The following is a 17,041-nucleotide window of genomic DNA, read 5'->3' on the forward strand; positions in this document are numbered from 1 at the left end:
TCCACCCTGCCTAGTTCTCAATCCATTGAGACACCTAACTGCCCCTCACCAATATCTTTCTTAATCTGAACACAATACTCCAAGTGATTTTAAAGAGGTAGGAATATGGTGGAGCTATTGCCACCACTCTATTTCTAGATGTTGTGCCTCTACTAATACAACCCAAGGTTGCCTTTACTCCTTTTTGGTTGCCATGTCACACTATTGATGCATATTGAGCTTGCAGTCCACCAGAACCCCTAGATCATTTTTAGAACATCATGTTTCATCCATCTTGTACTTGGAAAGTCGATTTTTAGGATTATTGTATTTCATCTTATTGGATTCAGCCTCATGTTCACGTCTGTCAGATCTTTTTGTGTTCAGACTTATTGTGAAGGTTGTTATCAACCCTTCTCAACTTTGGATCATTTGCAGAATTAACAAGCACATATTACTTTATTCAAATTATTGATAATGTTAAACAATGTAAATCTCTTGGGTACTATACTGAAGACCTCCTGACATAACTATTTATAGTCGCTCTTTCAATTGAGCCATCTTTGAATCCATCTAATTATATTATTGTCTAGTCTCCATTTTTCCATTTTCTCTATAGAAATAGTATGCTAAAGTTTATCAAAATATTTGCTAAAATTTAGGTAAACCTCTCTACCTACAACATTCCCCTTATCTACTAGTTGAGTAATTCTGTCAGAAAAGGAAAATGAAGTTATCTGGTATGACCCTTGACAATCCCCACTTCTTTCTGTAAATATTTGTCAACTATGGCCTTCATGATCCATTCTAGTATTTTCCTAGAAATTCAAATTGAACTTAATGACCTATACTTTGCACATTCTCTTCTTTTCTTCCCTTTGATAGAAAATCAGGGCAAGATCTATATTTCTCTAATCTTATGGTACCTCTCCTGTTTTCCATGATTTTTCAAATATCCCTGACAGTTGCTCAGTAATTACTTCTTTCTAGAAAGAACTGCCAGTTCTTTTAGTACTCAAGGATAGCGTTCTTTTAGGCCAGGTGACTTGAATTCATCAAGGGAGACTAGGTGCTTTTTTACTATCTCCTTATCTTGAATATCAGTTCCTTGTAAGCTATTTTTGTCTTGTCATTTCTAATGGAAAGGTAAGAATCAGGATGGGGCAGCTCTCTTTTCTCTGTTGTCAGTTACTGTTTCCTGTGTCCTATACAGAAGCAAAATTATTCTATCCTTGTTCTCCAAGATAGATGAAAAAAAAAAATCCACAACTTTTTCTTGTCCTTTCTTTCCTTTTTCAACATTCTCTCATTCTGAGCTATTGGTGTTCCTTTCACTATTTTTACAGGACCATGTTATGCCCTCTCCTATATTTATCTTGCATTATCTGTTTTTGCTTTCTTCTTTTACATTTAATTTAAAAATCTAAGCTAAGGTTAGTGAGTTTCCTGTGCACCCACATTAAACTCTTCAGACAAATCTCATCCCTTTCCTTTCTCCATTGGGCTTCATTTTCCTTTGTGTCTTTAGGATTACATTCTTAAGTACCTCCAGTACCTTCTGGTCTGACTCCCTTTGCAGGATTGTAGAATCCTACCTATATTTACTCCAAATCCTACCTATTTTCCTTCCAAATCCTTTGAAATCCTTTTCTCTTAGAATCTTAGGTTAATGTCAGACTATTCCCAGATCTCCTTTCCTCTATCTCACACTTTAGTATTAGGGAGCGATGACTTCTTCCCAGAGTTCCCATCATTTCAGCACTCATCCATTTCTTCCTTGTTATTGAGGTTCATATTCATAATAGAATTTCCCCTCATTAGTTCCTCCTCATTTTTAGGGTGTAATTATTGCTAAAGCAAAACCATCATCTAATCATAGATTTCATCCCACAAAGATTCAATTATAAATTGTGAAGTCAAATTTGACTCTTTTCATTAGGACATCTAGTTCCTCTTGTTTTTTAATTGTCTGTTTTAACTGTTCTGTAATTTTCTTCATCCTCCATCCTTTTTTAAAGACTGTTTTGATTAGATTTGCACAACATTTGGCCAATGTTTTTAAATTAAGTTTTTAAAATTACCAATCACTCATTTTTTCTTTTTCTCACCTCCAGCCTCAAAAAATAAAAAAGGAAAACAACAACCCTTGTAATAAATAAACTTGAACTGAAGCAAGATTGAAGCAAAACTAATTCCCACATTGGCTATGACCAAAAATGCATGTTTCACTCTGCATTTACTCTTCTCTGTTGGGAGGTGGATAACATTTTTCAACATTGGTCTCTTAAAATCATAATTGATCATTGCATTGATCAGAATTATTACGTCTTTCATTGTTCATTTTATGCTATTTATATGCTATAAATTGTTTTCCAGATTCCACTCATTTCACACTACATCAGTACATATAGTTCTTCCCAGAATTCTCTGAAATGATCACTTTCTTCTGTTTTTATAGCACAATAGTATTCCATTACATATACTTGACAGAATTTGTTCACCCATTCTCAGATGAATGAGATACCCCCTTAATTTCCAGTTACTTGACAGTATAAAAATAATTGTTATAGATATTTCTTTCTATATAGAATCGTTGCCTTTTTCTTTGATCTCTTTTAAATATAAACCTATTAGCAATATTACTGGCTCAAAAGGTCTGCACAGTTTAGTCATTATTTGGCACAGTTCCAAATGGCTTTACAGAATCAATTCACAGCTCCATCAACAGGGTTTCAGTGTAACTTTCTTTTTTTTTTCTTTTTTATTTGGTCAATTTCAAACATTATTCCTTGGTTACAAAAATCATTTTCTATTCTTCCCTCTCCTCCCCCCACCTCTCCCATAACCAACTCACAATCCCACTGGGTATCACATGTGTCCTTGATCAAACCCATTTCCATGTTGTTGGTGTTTGCACTAGGATGTTCATTTAGGGTGTCCATCCCCAATCATATCCTCCTTGATCCATGTGATCAAACAGTTGTTTTTCTTCTGTGTTTCTACTCCCACAGTTTTTCCTCTGAATGTGGATAGTGTTCTTTCTCATAGATTCCTCCAGGATGTTCAGGATTGTTACAGATAAAAGAGTGGTGCCTTAAACTATGATTGCAAAAATATGGTTTCAAATCAAAAACATAGTGGTGGCCATGGGAAATACCGAAGTCAGCTGGGTTTTTATGGAGATTTTAATTAATACAAATTAAGGAATTAATGAAAGGGAGAGAGAGAGTAAGTGGAAATAATGAGAAAAGGGCTAAGTCAGCCTAGGCTTAAACCTTAAGAGAAAGATCAGTCAGTCTTTAATCACTCACCAAAAGATTTGTCCCAAGCAAGATTCTAGTGTTCAGAGAAACCTTCCAGTTTAGCTCCTCAGCTCCACTAAGTTCAGCCACCGAGCCCTCCAATTCAGCTTTGGCAAGCTGACTTCCCAGAGGTCTTTCTGGCCTCCTTTTAAAGAGAATTTTCTCCTATGTCACCTCCCCTAAGTTCTCACATCTACTAATCACAGTAGACGTTTTCACAGGACTGACCATTCTTAATTCACAACTTCTTTAGTTCTCAACTTCTCTGGGTAGACTAAAACTTCTGAGTAAGTTCACACCTCTTTGCCCCTTGCAAGTTTGCAAGTTGCTTGACCTTTTAGTGATTAATTTGACCTTCATAAGTACTTAGCACCCTTTTTGTATTAGATCTAAAAATAGACCCAGCTTAAGGGTTTTAGTTTTACTTTAAGTGTGGGTTAAGTACTTTTCATTGTTCAGTAAAGAGTTTACAACTTTATCTTCCCCTAAAGTATCCTTAAGTATGAGTGGAGTAGAGTTTCTCACATTCCTGATCAAGTACCTTCATTGTTTAAAATGGGGAATGGTCTTAACCAAATATTCTAAGGTAGAGTCTGAGAATTTTTAACATTCACAAGTCTGAGAAATTTTAAGATTCACAGGATTATTGCACTGCCACTAATGGAGAAGTCTATTACATTCAATTGTACCACAGAGTATCAGTCTCTGTGTACAATGTTTTCCTGGTTCTGCTCCTCTCACTCTGCATCACTTCCTGGAGGTTGTTCCAGACCCCATGGAATTCCCCCACTTTATTATTCCTTTGAGCACAATAGTATTCCATCACCAACATATACAATTTATTCAGCCATTCTCCAGTTGAAGGGCATCCCCTCATTTTCCAATTTTTTGCCACCACAAAGAATGCAGCTATAATATTCTTGTACAAGTATTTTTCCTTATGATCTCTTTGGAGTACAAACCCAGCAGTGCTATGGCTGGATCAAAGGGCAGACAGTCTTTTAGCGCCCTTTGGGCATAGTTCCAAATTGCCCTCCAAAATGATTGGATCAATTCACAACTCCACCAGCAATGAATTAATGGAGGGACTTTGTCACATCCCCTCCAGCATTCATTGCTTTCTGTTGCAGTCATGTTAGCCAATCTGCTAGGTGTGAGGTGATACCTCAGAGTTCTTTTGATTTGCATTTCTCTGATTATAAGAGATTTAGAACACTTTTTCATGTGCTTATTAATAGTTTTGATTTCTTTGACTGAAAATTGCCTATTCGTGTCCCTTGCCCATTTATCAATTGGAGAATGGCTTGATTTTTTTGTACAATTGATAGCTCTTTGTAAATTTGAGTAATTAGACCTTTGTCAGAAGTTTTTGTTCTGAAGATTGTTTCCCAGATTGTTATTTCCCTTCTAATTTTGGTTACATTGGTTTTGATTGTACAAAAACTTTTTCATTTGATGTAATAAAAATTATTTATTTTACATTTTGTGATTATTTCTGTCTTGCTTGGTTTTAAAATTTTTTCCCTTCCCAAAGGTCTGACATGTATACTATTCTGTGTTCACATAATTTACTTATAGTTTCCTTCTTTATGTTCAAGTCATTCACCCATTCTGAGTTTATATTGATGCAGGGTGTGAGATGTTGAACCAAACCTAATCTCTCCCAAATTGTCTTCCAATTTTCCCAGCAGTTTTTATCAAATAGTGGATTTTTGTCCCCAAAGTTGGGATCTTTGGGCTTGTCATAGACTGTCGTGCTGAGATCACTTACCCCAAGTCTATTCCACTGATCCTCCTTTATGTCTCTTAGCCAGTACCATATTGTTTTGATGACCACTGCTTTATAATATAGTTTGAGATCTGGTACTGCAAGGCCACCTTCCTTTGTATTTTTTTTTCATTATTTCCCTAGATATCCTTGATCTTTTGTTCTTCCAAATGAACTTTTATGGTTTTTTTCTAAATCAGTAAAAAAGTTTTTTGGTAGTTTGATGGGTATGGCACTAAATAAATAAATAAGTTTGGGTAGGATGGTCATTTTTATTATCTTAGCTCGTCCTACCCATGAGCAGTTGATGTTTTTCCAATTGTTCAGATTTAGTTGTGTGGAAAGTGTTTTATAGTTGTGTTCATATAGTTCCTGTGCTTGTCTCAGCAGATAGATTCCTAAGTATCTTATGTTGTCTAGGGTAATTTTGAATGGAATTTCTCTTTCTAATTCCTGCTGCTGAGATGTGTTGGAGATATATAGAAATGCTGATGACTTATGTGGGTTTATTTTGTATTCTGCAACTTTGCTGAAATTGTTGATTATTTCCACTAACTTTTTAGTTGATTCTCTAGGATTCTTTAAGTAGAACATCATATCATCTTCAAAGAGTGATAGTTTAATCTCCTCATTACCTATTTTAATACATTCAATTTCTTTTTCTTCTCTAATTGCTACTGCTAGTGTTTCTAGTACAATGTTAAATAGTAGAGGTGATAATGGGCATCCTTGTTTCACTCCTGATCTTATTGGGAATGCATCTAGTTTATCCCCATTGCAGATGATGTTTGCTGATGGTTTTAGATATATACTGTTCATTATTTTTAGGAAAGACCCTTCTATTCCTATACTTTCTAGTGTTTTTAATAGGAATGTGTGTGGTATTTTGTCAAAGGCTTTTTCTGTGTCTATTGAGATAATCATGTGATTTTTGTTGGTTTGCTTGTTGATATGGTCAATTATGTGGATGGTTTTCCTTATATTGAAGCATCCTTGCATTCCTGGTATAAATCCCACCTGATCATAGTGAATAACCCTCCTGATCACTTGCTGGAGTCTTTTTGCTAGTATCCTATTTAAGATTTTTGCATCTATGTTCATTAAGGAGATTGGTCTGTAGTTTTCTTTCTCCGTTTTTGACCTGCCTGACTTTGGAATCAGTACAATATTTGTGTCATAAAAGGAGTTTGGTAGAACTCCCTCTTTGTTTATTATGTCAAATAGTTTGTATAGTATTAGGATTAGCTGTTCTTTGAAAGTTTGATAGAATTCACTTGTGAATCCATCAGGCCCTGGGGATTTTTTCTTAGGGAGTTCTTTGATGGACTATTCAATTTCATTTTCTGATATGGGATTATTTAAGAATTCTATTTCTTCTTCTGTTAATCTAGACAATTTATATTTTTGTAAATATTCATCCATATCACCTAGATTGGCATATTTATTGCCATATAATTGGGCAAAGTAATTTTTAATGATTGCCTTAATTTCCTCTTCATTGGAGGTGAGCTCTCCCTTTTCATCTATGATACTGTTAGTTTGGTTTTCTTTCTTTTTTTTAAAATTAGATTGACAAGTACTTTGTCTATTTTGTTTGTTTTTTCAAAATACCAGCTTCTAGTCTTATTTATTAGTTCAATAGTTCTATCACTTTTGATTTTTATTAATTTCTCCCTTCTTTTTTAGGATCTCTAATTTAGTTTTCTTCTTCAGTGTAACTTTCTTGCAGCATCTTCATCATTTTCTCTTTTTTCCTGTCTTTCTATTTCTCCCTTCCTCTCCTTCCTTTTCTTTCTTTTCTTCCTTCCTTCCTTCCTTCCTTCCTTCCTTCCTTCCTTCCTTCCTTCCTTCCTTCCTTCCTTCCTTCCTTCCTTCCTTCCTTCTTTCTTCCTCTTTTTATAGACAGACCTATATCAATATTTATTTTCTGTAGAATTTATAGTATAGGTGTTTCTCTAAGGCATCACCAATTCCATTCCCACTCTGTCATTTTCTAATCATTTTCTTTTCTACAGTAATGCTTTATTTTTTCAATTACATGTAAAATAATTTTTGATATTCGTTTCCTAATATTCTAAGTTTAGAATTCTCTCTTTCCTTCCTTCCCCTCCCTACTAAAACAGTAAACAATTTAATATTGGTTATACATGTAGTATTACATAAAATATTTCCATATTTGTTATGTTGTGGAAGAAGATGCATTTAAAAAATGAAGAAAATGGAAAATGATCTGCTTCAGTCAGGATTCACTCTCCATTAGTTCTTTCTCTGGAGGTGAATAGCATTTTTCATCATAAGCTTGTTGGAATTGTCTTGGCTCATTGTATTTTGGGGAATAGCAAAGTCATTCATAGTTCAAATCCCATTTTCACATAGTACCTTTCCAACTAGCTGTTCACTCCCTATATTCATTTTTCTCTTCTTTCTCCTTGTGCTTTGAATGGACAAAAATGAAGAAAACATTACTTGTAACCTATGGTCTTCAATTTCTTTCTCGGGTGGCAGCTTTTAGTCCATTCTACCAGAATGGTAGCATCATTTATTACCACCTTCCCCCATTTTACTGCTGGCACCTGGAGTCAAGAAGGCCTGAATTCATACCCAGGGTCAGATAATTACTAGCTGTGTGACCCTGAGCAAGTTACCGAGCCTGTTTTGCCTCTGTTTCCTCAACTGTTCAATGGGAATAAAAATAATAATACCTTTAAGATTGGGGAATCAAATGAGATAATTTTGTTGATTTTTTTTAGTGCTTAGCACAATTCCTGGAACACAGGCACTATATAAAAATGCTTTTCCTTTCCCCCAAGAGAATCACCAGAAAGGGGATAGTTGTTTCCGTTTAGATTAGTTTTAAGAGGTTCTCTGTTATGTCATGGATATATATATATATATATATATATATATATATATATATATATGCCCAAGGAAAACAACAGACCTGTTCATTGTTGTTATCAGATTGACAAATATTGTTATCAGATATTCCAGAGCAGAAAATCATCAAGTATTACTATTCTTCTTTTATCGCTTTGATTCTGTGACTGCCGTTCTTGTGAGGATAAGTAGCTTCCTCCTCAGAGCACCCAGTTCCCACCTCTTCAAGAAGAGTCTTGATTCTTTTTTTTAAGCTCTAATTCTCCACCTGTCATTTTCTTTCTCCTCTTTGTTACACTTTTCAGTTTTTCATCTTTTTGACCCAAGTCGAGCCTTCTAGAGCTTTCCACTCATAATCTCTTTCCCTACCTGATTTATTTCCCTTAGAAACATTTTATTCTCTCTAATGATCTAGATTATATATGAATGCTCTTCAAACCCTTTCCTCCAGAAAATCAGCATACTAGCTGTGTCAGGAATGCAAAGGTTACATACTCTTTGCAAATCACAGCACAATTTTCTTTATCCTCCATACTGGTTGAGGTTTTCAGTCTTGATTTTTCAGCTAAATGTCAACTCAGGATAGAATCTTAACTGACGAAGGTCTTCAGAGGTTCTTTCCAAGGGTATATGCATTTTAATAGAAGACTGTGGATACATAAAAAGCTTTAGGAACAAATCTTTAATGGTGGAATTTCAGTTACTAGTGATTGGTGCCAGAGAGGGTATTTTGTGATGGGGGTAGGGGTGGGAAGGGAGGGTACTATCTACTGCCACTCAAATTTTACCATGTAGGTCACTGCTGACTTCACTTCCTTATAAGGCTAGTCTTGTAGTCTGTAATATAATGTTAACAAGCTGAAAAGCTTCCAGAGAAGGTTACCAGGGTAGCAAGGAACAGAAGATCACACCAAAAAGAGTAATTTTTCATTCAGCCCCACTAATGAAGACAAGCAATGTCAGAAGTGATCCCCATCAACTATAATTCAAAGGTTACTTGTTTTTTATTTCATAATGACTTATTGTAATTTTCAGCATGTTTATTTCATCAAGAAGTGAGAGCATTGGTTTGGATGTGGCAGCTTCACTCTGGAATTTAGTTCTCTACTAAATGTTAATGGACTTTATCCCAGACTTGAATCTAAGACATAGTTCTGCCCACATATTCATGTGGATCTTTGATCTCATCTGTGCAGACATTCTTTCCTATGATATAGATCCCAACCCATCCCATCCTGCTTAACTGGTGATATTCTTATTCATGTCCTATCAAAGTTCAGCAGGAGAGGGGTCTATTCTACCATAGTTAGGGACCTTCATCATTTTATAAGCACACCAGGATTTAGACACTTTGCAAAATAGTATAACTTTATTATTGTTCAGTCTTTCCAGAGAAAAATAGCAACTAGTATTTCACTTTTCTGCCATACCAGTATAGATGCTTTTTTTCTATGAGAATTTTTGCCTCTGTGAAAAACCTGATTACTATTTATAGTTCTCTTTGTTTGGCCTAGAGCCTGAAAGTGGGTAGAGGATCCCTTTTCCTAGTTTTTTTTTTTTTAACCCTTACCTTCCGTCTTAGAGTCAATACTGTGTATTGGCTCCAAGGCAGAAGAGTGGTAAGGGCTAGGCAATGGAGGTCAAGTGACTTGCCCAGGGTCACACAGCTGGGAAGTGGCTGAGGCCAGATTTGAACCTAGGACCTCCCGTCTCTAGGCCTATCTGTCAATCCACTGAGCTACCCAGCTGCCCCCCCCCTTTTCCTAGTTTTTAAGCCATTTTGAAGCATAAAAAAGTAATAAATTGGGTTCCCACAGAAAAGATTATTTAGTGTGTATATGCCCTTTGATTCCCTTTCCACGTTTGCCTATACTTTAAAAAAAAATAATCTAAATGGAACATCAAATTCCCTTTATGAAGGTTCTCTTGTCTATTCCATATTCTTTGTAAAGTTGGCTTCTTACATGTGCCATTCCTGGAAATTTAAAGAACATTAAAACTATTTTATAATATACTTATGAGAATAAACCTTCAAATCCAGTTTAGATCCAAAGAAAACAAGTTGGAGGAACAAAGCAGTGACTTGACTTAATTTTCATAGTGGATCATAAAGAAGAAAAAACAACATGATATGGCCAGATAATAGGTCATATAAAAAAGATACAGGAATTTTGGTGTACTTGAAAACTAATTTGATCTTAAGTGGTATGGAGAAGTATAAGTGTTTAGAACAAGAGAGGTAAGGGCCCCATTGAACCCTAGCTTGGTAATCTCCACATCTGGAGGAGTCATGTTAAGTTCTTACTCTGCTACATTTTAATAAGGACAGTAATAAGCTGGAATGCTTCCAGAGAATGGTGACCAATATAGTCAGAGGAACAGACCATGCCATTCAAGGATTAATTGAAGCAATTGGGATATTTAACCAAGAGATTTGGCTACCATATTCATGTATTTGAAAGGCTGTCCTGTGGAAAAGGGACAAGACTTCTTATACTTGACCCCAGAGGATATGTATAGTCCAGCAAAACAAACAAAACAAAACAAATGTTGGCCATTTCCAAAAAGCATTATCTCTCATTTTGCAGTCTTTCATTTCTGTCTCAAGAGGTAAGTGGAATCATTTATCATTAATTCCCTGGAATCTGATTGGTCATAAAGCTGATCAGTTACTCAGTTACTAAATCTTACAATGACCATATAATCTTGTGATTTATGTATAAATTGCTCATCTGGTTTTGCTCACTTTACTCTACATCAATTTATAGAAGTCTTTCCAGGTTTCTGTGAAACCATTCCCTTCATTATTTCTCATAACAATAATATGCAATCATATTTATATTCCATAACTCATTTAACCATTCTCCAATGGGCAGCTTTTCCCCAATGAATACCTCTTCTATTTCCAATTATTTGCCATTGTAAGAAGAGTTAATATAAATATTATTGTATATCCTTAAGGAGTTTGTTTTGCTTAAAATGATTCCTTCTTTTAACCTATTACCCTCCCTCTAATTCCCTTTTTTCTCTTCTCTTCTTTTTCTCCTATTTCCCTGTCAAGTGAAATGTATTTCTGTATCCACCTCTGTGTGTGTATGTGTGTGTATATTTGTCCATCTTTTGACCCAAGAGCATATGAGAGTTCAAATATCAGCCATTCACCCACCTCTTCCTCCTTGCTTATACAGTATATATATTCTCATTATATAAGATAACCTTCTTTTCCCTTTCTCCACCAAGAGTATTGTTCTTCTCTTCCTTTTCCCCCCTTTCTTCTTTTAAGCTCACCAAGACTTAATAGATTCATTCCCAGGCCTTCTGTCTAAATAGACTCTTTCTATGGCCTTGCAGAATAATAGGGCTTAGAGGGGACTCAGTTATTATTTTCTTGTATTAAAATATGACCAGTTTATTATTGTTTAGTCTTTTATGATTGTTTGCTCATATTTACCTTTTTTGGTTTCTCAACTCCTATTTTTTTCTTCTCAAGAGTTTCAACATAGGTTCTAGTCTTTTCATCAGGAATGTTTAGAAATTCTCATTTCATTAAAAATCCACCCCCCTCCCCAACAGGATTATATTCAGGTTTGTTAGATAAAGTGTTTTTGATGATAGGCCTATATATATCTTCTGCCTTCTAGAATACTGCATTCCATTCTTTCTTCTCCTTTATGGTGTTGGCTGCTAAATCTTGTGTGATCTTAACTGACTCCTCAGTACCTGAATTCTTTCTTTCTGCCTGTAGTAATTTTTTTTTTAAAACCCTTACCTTCCATCTTGGAGTCAATACTGTGTATTGGCTCCAAGGCAGAAGAGTGGTAAGGGCTAGGCAATGGGGGTCAAGTGACTTGCCCAGGGTCACACAGCTGGGAAGTGTCTGAGGCCAGATTTGAACCTAGGACCTCCCGTCTCTAGGGCTAGCTCTCAATCCACTGAGCTACCCAGCCGCCCCCCTGTAGTAATTTTTAAAATTTGACCTGGAAGCTCTGTATTTAGGTTAAATTGTTCCTGGGAGTTCTTGTTTTAAGGTTTCTTTTAGTGTTTTTAAGATATTTGGTTAGTTTTCTTTTATAATTTCTTAAAATATGATGTCTAGGCTCCTTTTTTGGGTAGTTCAGTGATCCTTAAATTTTTTCTATATCTGTTTCCTAGGTTAGTTGTTTTTGCCATTTTAAATTTTCTTCTATTTCTTCAATCTTTTGACTTTAAAGAAATATTTCTTGTTCTCCAGTGAAATTTCAACAAACACTTATTTGGCATTTTCTAGGTACCAGGCACTGTGCTAGTTGCTGTTGATACAAAGGCAAAAATGAAATAGCTCCTTTCTGTAAGGAACTTACATTCTACTGGAGGGAACAATACATACACAAAAAATAAGTATAAAATATATGCATTCCCCCCTCCAGGATGTAATTTAGCAGACTAATTAGGTAGAACACTTAACAACTGGAGGAATCTGTAAAGATCTCCTTTAGAAGGTGCTGCTTGAGCTGACTCTGGAATGGAGCTGGGAATTTCCAAAAGGTGGAGATGAATTGGGGGTGGGGGTTATTCCAGGTATGAAAAGACTGCTTGTGCAGGCTATAGAGGCAGGGCATAGAATGTAGTATGCTGTGGGTTCAGGACCTTCCCTGTCCATGACTTTGGAGGTCCTGGACTAGGTGTGGTGGGGAAGGCATGAATAAGTGATGGGAAGACAGTAAAAAGTATCAGCCTGCAGCCAGACTTCACCTGGAACTGCTCCGTCCAGCCCAGGTTTGTCTTTATTTTATATACCTTCCAATGGTTGCATATTTTCCTGGCACACAGCTTCATTATTCAACATACATCTTCCTTACAAATAATGGGCTATGTCACACATTAACTTTTAACAAATCATTTGATTAACATTCTGTGATTATTCTACATTCTATGTTGCTATTGATTATGACAACAAACACAAAGCTTTTGTGAAAGATAAATGTTTTCTTGTCATAGGTAGGAGATCTAGAGGTCAGTTCTCATTAACCTGTGAGGTGCTCAGACTTGTGGACAAACTAAGAAAAATCATTCGTTACTTTTAATAAAATAGATGATCAATCAGGATGTCTTAGGAGACAACACTATTGCCAAGTTGAGGGTCAAAGGGTAACAGAAACATAGTTATTCTTTAATATCAGGCTAATAATTTTCTAGTGTTTCACTTGGAGGGTGGAGGGGTTTCCAAGACAGATTACTTAAGTATTAGTTGGTTAAGCAAGTCAGTGAGGCATAGCCTACCAGTCTCTCCCTAAAGGGTAATTAATATACTAGCTCACGAGAGCTTGTTTCTGTCCTGTACATGGGGGTGGGGAATGCTGAGTGCAGTTTCGTTAGAAGTTTAACCCATAGGAGTCTTTGGGTTTGTTTTTGCAAGTATAATCTTTTGATGATGTTGTGGGGGAAAAACATGGGACATTTGTATTAATCCTGCAAGTATTTTGCTCTCATATTATTTTTTCCTGAATCTAGGGGGAGAATAATAATCATAGCAATTCCTATAATAAGAGATATTAGTGAGAGAAGTCAAACAGAGGGGGGCTGAGTGGATGTCTCCATCCATCCTCCAGTTTCCATGAGTGACCATGTCAAGCAGTGTGGCTTTGATGGCCCCCAGCAGTAGTATATAGAGTATATCATGGCAGAACAGTTTTGGGTAAATATAGAATTTAGGGTTAGGGTTAAATATAGACTGTATAATATTATTCTAGGAAGATTTTGGACCTAGATTGAAATGGACATTAAACCTCAAATATATATGTTGGTATTTTATTCTAGAGGTCCTAGGGGACCACTGAAGGAAGGTTCTTGAATATAGGAGTTACATAGAGTCACATCTGGGTTTTAGGAATATAAATTTGACAGTTATATGGAACAAGGTTTGGAAAGGGAAGAGACTAGTGGCAGGGAGGCCATTAAGGGGATATATATATATATCCCAAGTGGTATATGAAGGGAACCTAAACTAGGATGGTGACCGTGTGAGTGGAAATAAAGGGAGAAATGCAACAGATATTGGAGAGGTAGAATCAGCAAGACTTAGCAACTGACTGAATGTGGGGAGGAGGAAAGAATGAAGAGGTCAGAATGAAGAGGTCAGAATGATTCTTAGGTTGAAAAGCTTGGTAACTGGAAGGATGATGGTTCTCTAAAAAAAATAGGGAAATTAGAAGGAAGGATAGGATGAGTTTGGGGAGAGAAAGATAATGAGTTATGTTTTAGACATGCTGAATCGGTAATATTTCTAGGTTATCCAGGTGGATATATCTAGCAAAGAAGTAATAATGGGTGATGGGAATTCAGGACACACATCAGACCTGGATATATAGATCTGGTATCTACATGATATCTTTACTTTTGAGTACTAATGAGATCTTTGAAAGAGGAGAGAGTCCAAGACAGAGCCAGAAAGTTCTACCACACAGGAAGTGGAGGCAGAATATTGATGCAGCAAAGTTGACTGAACAGCATCAGGTGAGCAAGAGAAAATGAGGAGAAAATTATGCCATAAAAATGTCAGGGGAGAGAGAGTGACAATGGTGGCAAATGCTACAGAAAGTCAAGGAAGTTAAGAATCTTCTTTTTAAGTCCATTGTAATTAGTATTGAGGAAATTTCTAGTTATCTTCAAGGAAGAAGTTTTGGTTGAATGGTGGAATAAGGAATCATATTACAGAGGATTGGTGGGAGATGAGCAAGGGAGATAGAGGAAAGCTATAGGATTCTGCATTGAGGAGATGGTAGAGCTAAGTGAACATTTTATAAGGATTTAGGGAGCTCTAGATATGTTTATAAGCAGCAGAGAAAGAGCCAGTGGATAAGGAATGATACAATTGGGGAAGAGATGGGGCTAATGGGAGAGATAAGACTCTTAAGGGAATGGAATAGGGACCTCTCCTGAATCTGAGATTGCTGTGCGTATTGTGGCTAGCCTCTGGACTAAGCAGACAAATGTAAGTAATTTTGTATGTTAAAAAGGCTCAAGGCAGAGGAAATTTCCCCAATGTCCAAAGTCTCTGATTAGAGCCTACATGACCTAAGAAATCTTTTTTTGCACGCATATCATGAATATCTGTTTGTTTTCAGGCTAGAAAAGCACATTCAGTTCACAAGATCTATACAGAGTCAAAACAAGACTAAACATCTGTGTTATAAACTAGGGTAAAGGATGGAAATCAAGGTGGGGTGGAGTAAGTATGGGTATTGACATGATCCTTCTTTTCCATGAGACTGTGCTTACTCAAAGAAGCTGAGAGAGGCCAGGGATAGGTGAAATAATGTTATATCTAATGAGAATAGACCTACCCTCTTGAAAGGTTCTTACTATTAAAGAATCAGCAAAACTAGGGCATGAACATTTACTTACCACTTAATCCAATCTATTGACTAAATGTTATGACCAAAAGCAAATTTGCTTAAATGGTAGAAGATCAAAAAAGTACATTAGTGTTCTCTTGTGATTTTGCTTTAAAATTGCCTATTTGACCTTTTTTCTTAGCCAGATGACAGTGGATAATTTTGAACATACTGAAAGAAATGGGTTATACAGATAAAACACCAGATATTTTATTTGTGGGTCCATAACTTTACTATAAGACTTTGTTCCTCAGTTTTCTTATCTGTAGACACATAGTAATAACATCTACCACCTCTGTCACAGAGCTAGAGTTAAACATTATATTAATGTTATCAGTCAATCCAGAAGCATTTATGAAGCATCTAGTATGAACCAGTTAAAGTATGAGGATACAAAAGCAAAACTGAAACAGGCCCTGCCTTCAGGGAACTTACACTCTATTGAAGAGGGTGATGTGTACACAAATAAGTATATGGAAAATAAATCCATCTATTTTTTTTTTTTTAAGGGAAGGTGCTCGTGACTGGAGGAATTGGAAAAGCTTCACATAGAAGGCATTGCTTGAGCAGAATTTTGACGGAAATGAAGGATTCCAAAAATCTTTGTTAAGGTGAGCATGCTTTGCAGGAATGAAGAATGAGCAAAAAGTATAGACATGGGAGAAAGGCGTGCTGTGTGAGGGGAGTAGCAAGGGATTGATGGTGGGTGGGATGTAGAGGAAGGGAAGAGTAGTAATGTATAATAAGACTGGTAAGGTAGATAAGGGTCATGTGGAGGGCTTTACAAGCTGAAAGGGAGCTTATATTTGATTGAGTCAATTCAATAGGGAGCCATTGGAGCTTATTGAGTAGGGAAGTGACATGATTGGATCTACAGTTTTCCAAAACTACTTCAGTAGCCATGTGAAGGATGGATTAGAGTAGGGAGAGATTTTAATCTAGGAAACAGGATTTTTTAGGAATAGAATAGGAAACTATTACAATAGTTCAGAGAAGAAGAGAGGAGGGCCTGAATTAGGGGGGTGGCCATGTAATGGTGAAAAGGAGAATGATTATAAGAGATACCATAGGATGGTACCTGTGAGTGGTACAAAGGAAAGTGTAAAGAATCAAGGATAATCCTGAGATCGTGGATCTTGATGCTTAGGGGTAGGTTGAGGTTTTTGGCAGAAAAGGGAGTTGGATTTTGGGGAAAAGATAATGCATCTAGCTTTGGATCTCTTGTGTTTGAAATGACTACTGGGCATACTGTTTGAAATATCCTGGAACTGTGCAACTAGAGCTCAAATGAGAGGCCAAGGCTTGATAAGGGTATTTGGGAGTCATATACCATGGAAGGGCATGAGGGACTTCCATAATTTAAGGTTAGTAAACAAAATAAGGGCTAGCCTAGTCATTAAGTGCTATGTCTGAAAGTGAACTTGACAAAATAATGGAAGAACAAAAAGATACGGGACTGTATTGGTGTTCTCATAGGATGATTCAACTTCAGTTTTCCTCCTTGATATGTTCTGCAATATACATTCAAGAGTTTGAGATTTTAAATATTTAAACATATATAAATGGCATTATTAGCATTGCTGTTATGGCTCAACATTCCTTCAATTTGTTCAGACATTTTCAGTTGTTTCCTACTGTTTGTCACAGCATTTGGAATTTTCTTGGCAAGAATAGTGGAGTAGTTTTCCATTTCCTTTTCCAGCTCATTTTACAGATGAGTAAATGGAGGCAAACAGCTAGAA

At 36.2% G+C, this 17,041-nt stretch overlaps 1 protein-coding gene across 7 annotated transcripts in view; it reads left to right on the plus strand.

The window, feature by feature from the left end:
* GREB1L (GREB1 like retinoic acid receptor coactivator) overlaps positions 1-17,041 on the plus strand; it is a 350,508-nt gene that overhangs the window by 114,412 nt on the left and 219,055 nt on the right. For all 7 annotated transcript variants that reach the window (XM_056823781.1, XM_016431665.2, XM_016431666.2 and 4 more), the window contains one exon: positions 15,809-15,910. The gene's annotated coding sequence lies outside the window, so the exon portion shown is untranslated. The remainder of the gene's footprint in view (positions 1-15,808; positions 15,911-17,041) is intronic.

This window comes from Monodelphis domestica, chromosome 3 (assembly GCF_027887165.1).
Source record: "Monodelphis domestica isolate mMonDom1 chromosome 3, mMonDom1.pri, whole genome shotgun sequence".
NCBI classification, from domain to species: Eukaryota; Metazoa; Chordata; class Mammalia; order Didelphimorphia; family Didelphidae; genus Monodelphis; species Monodelphis domestica.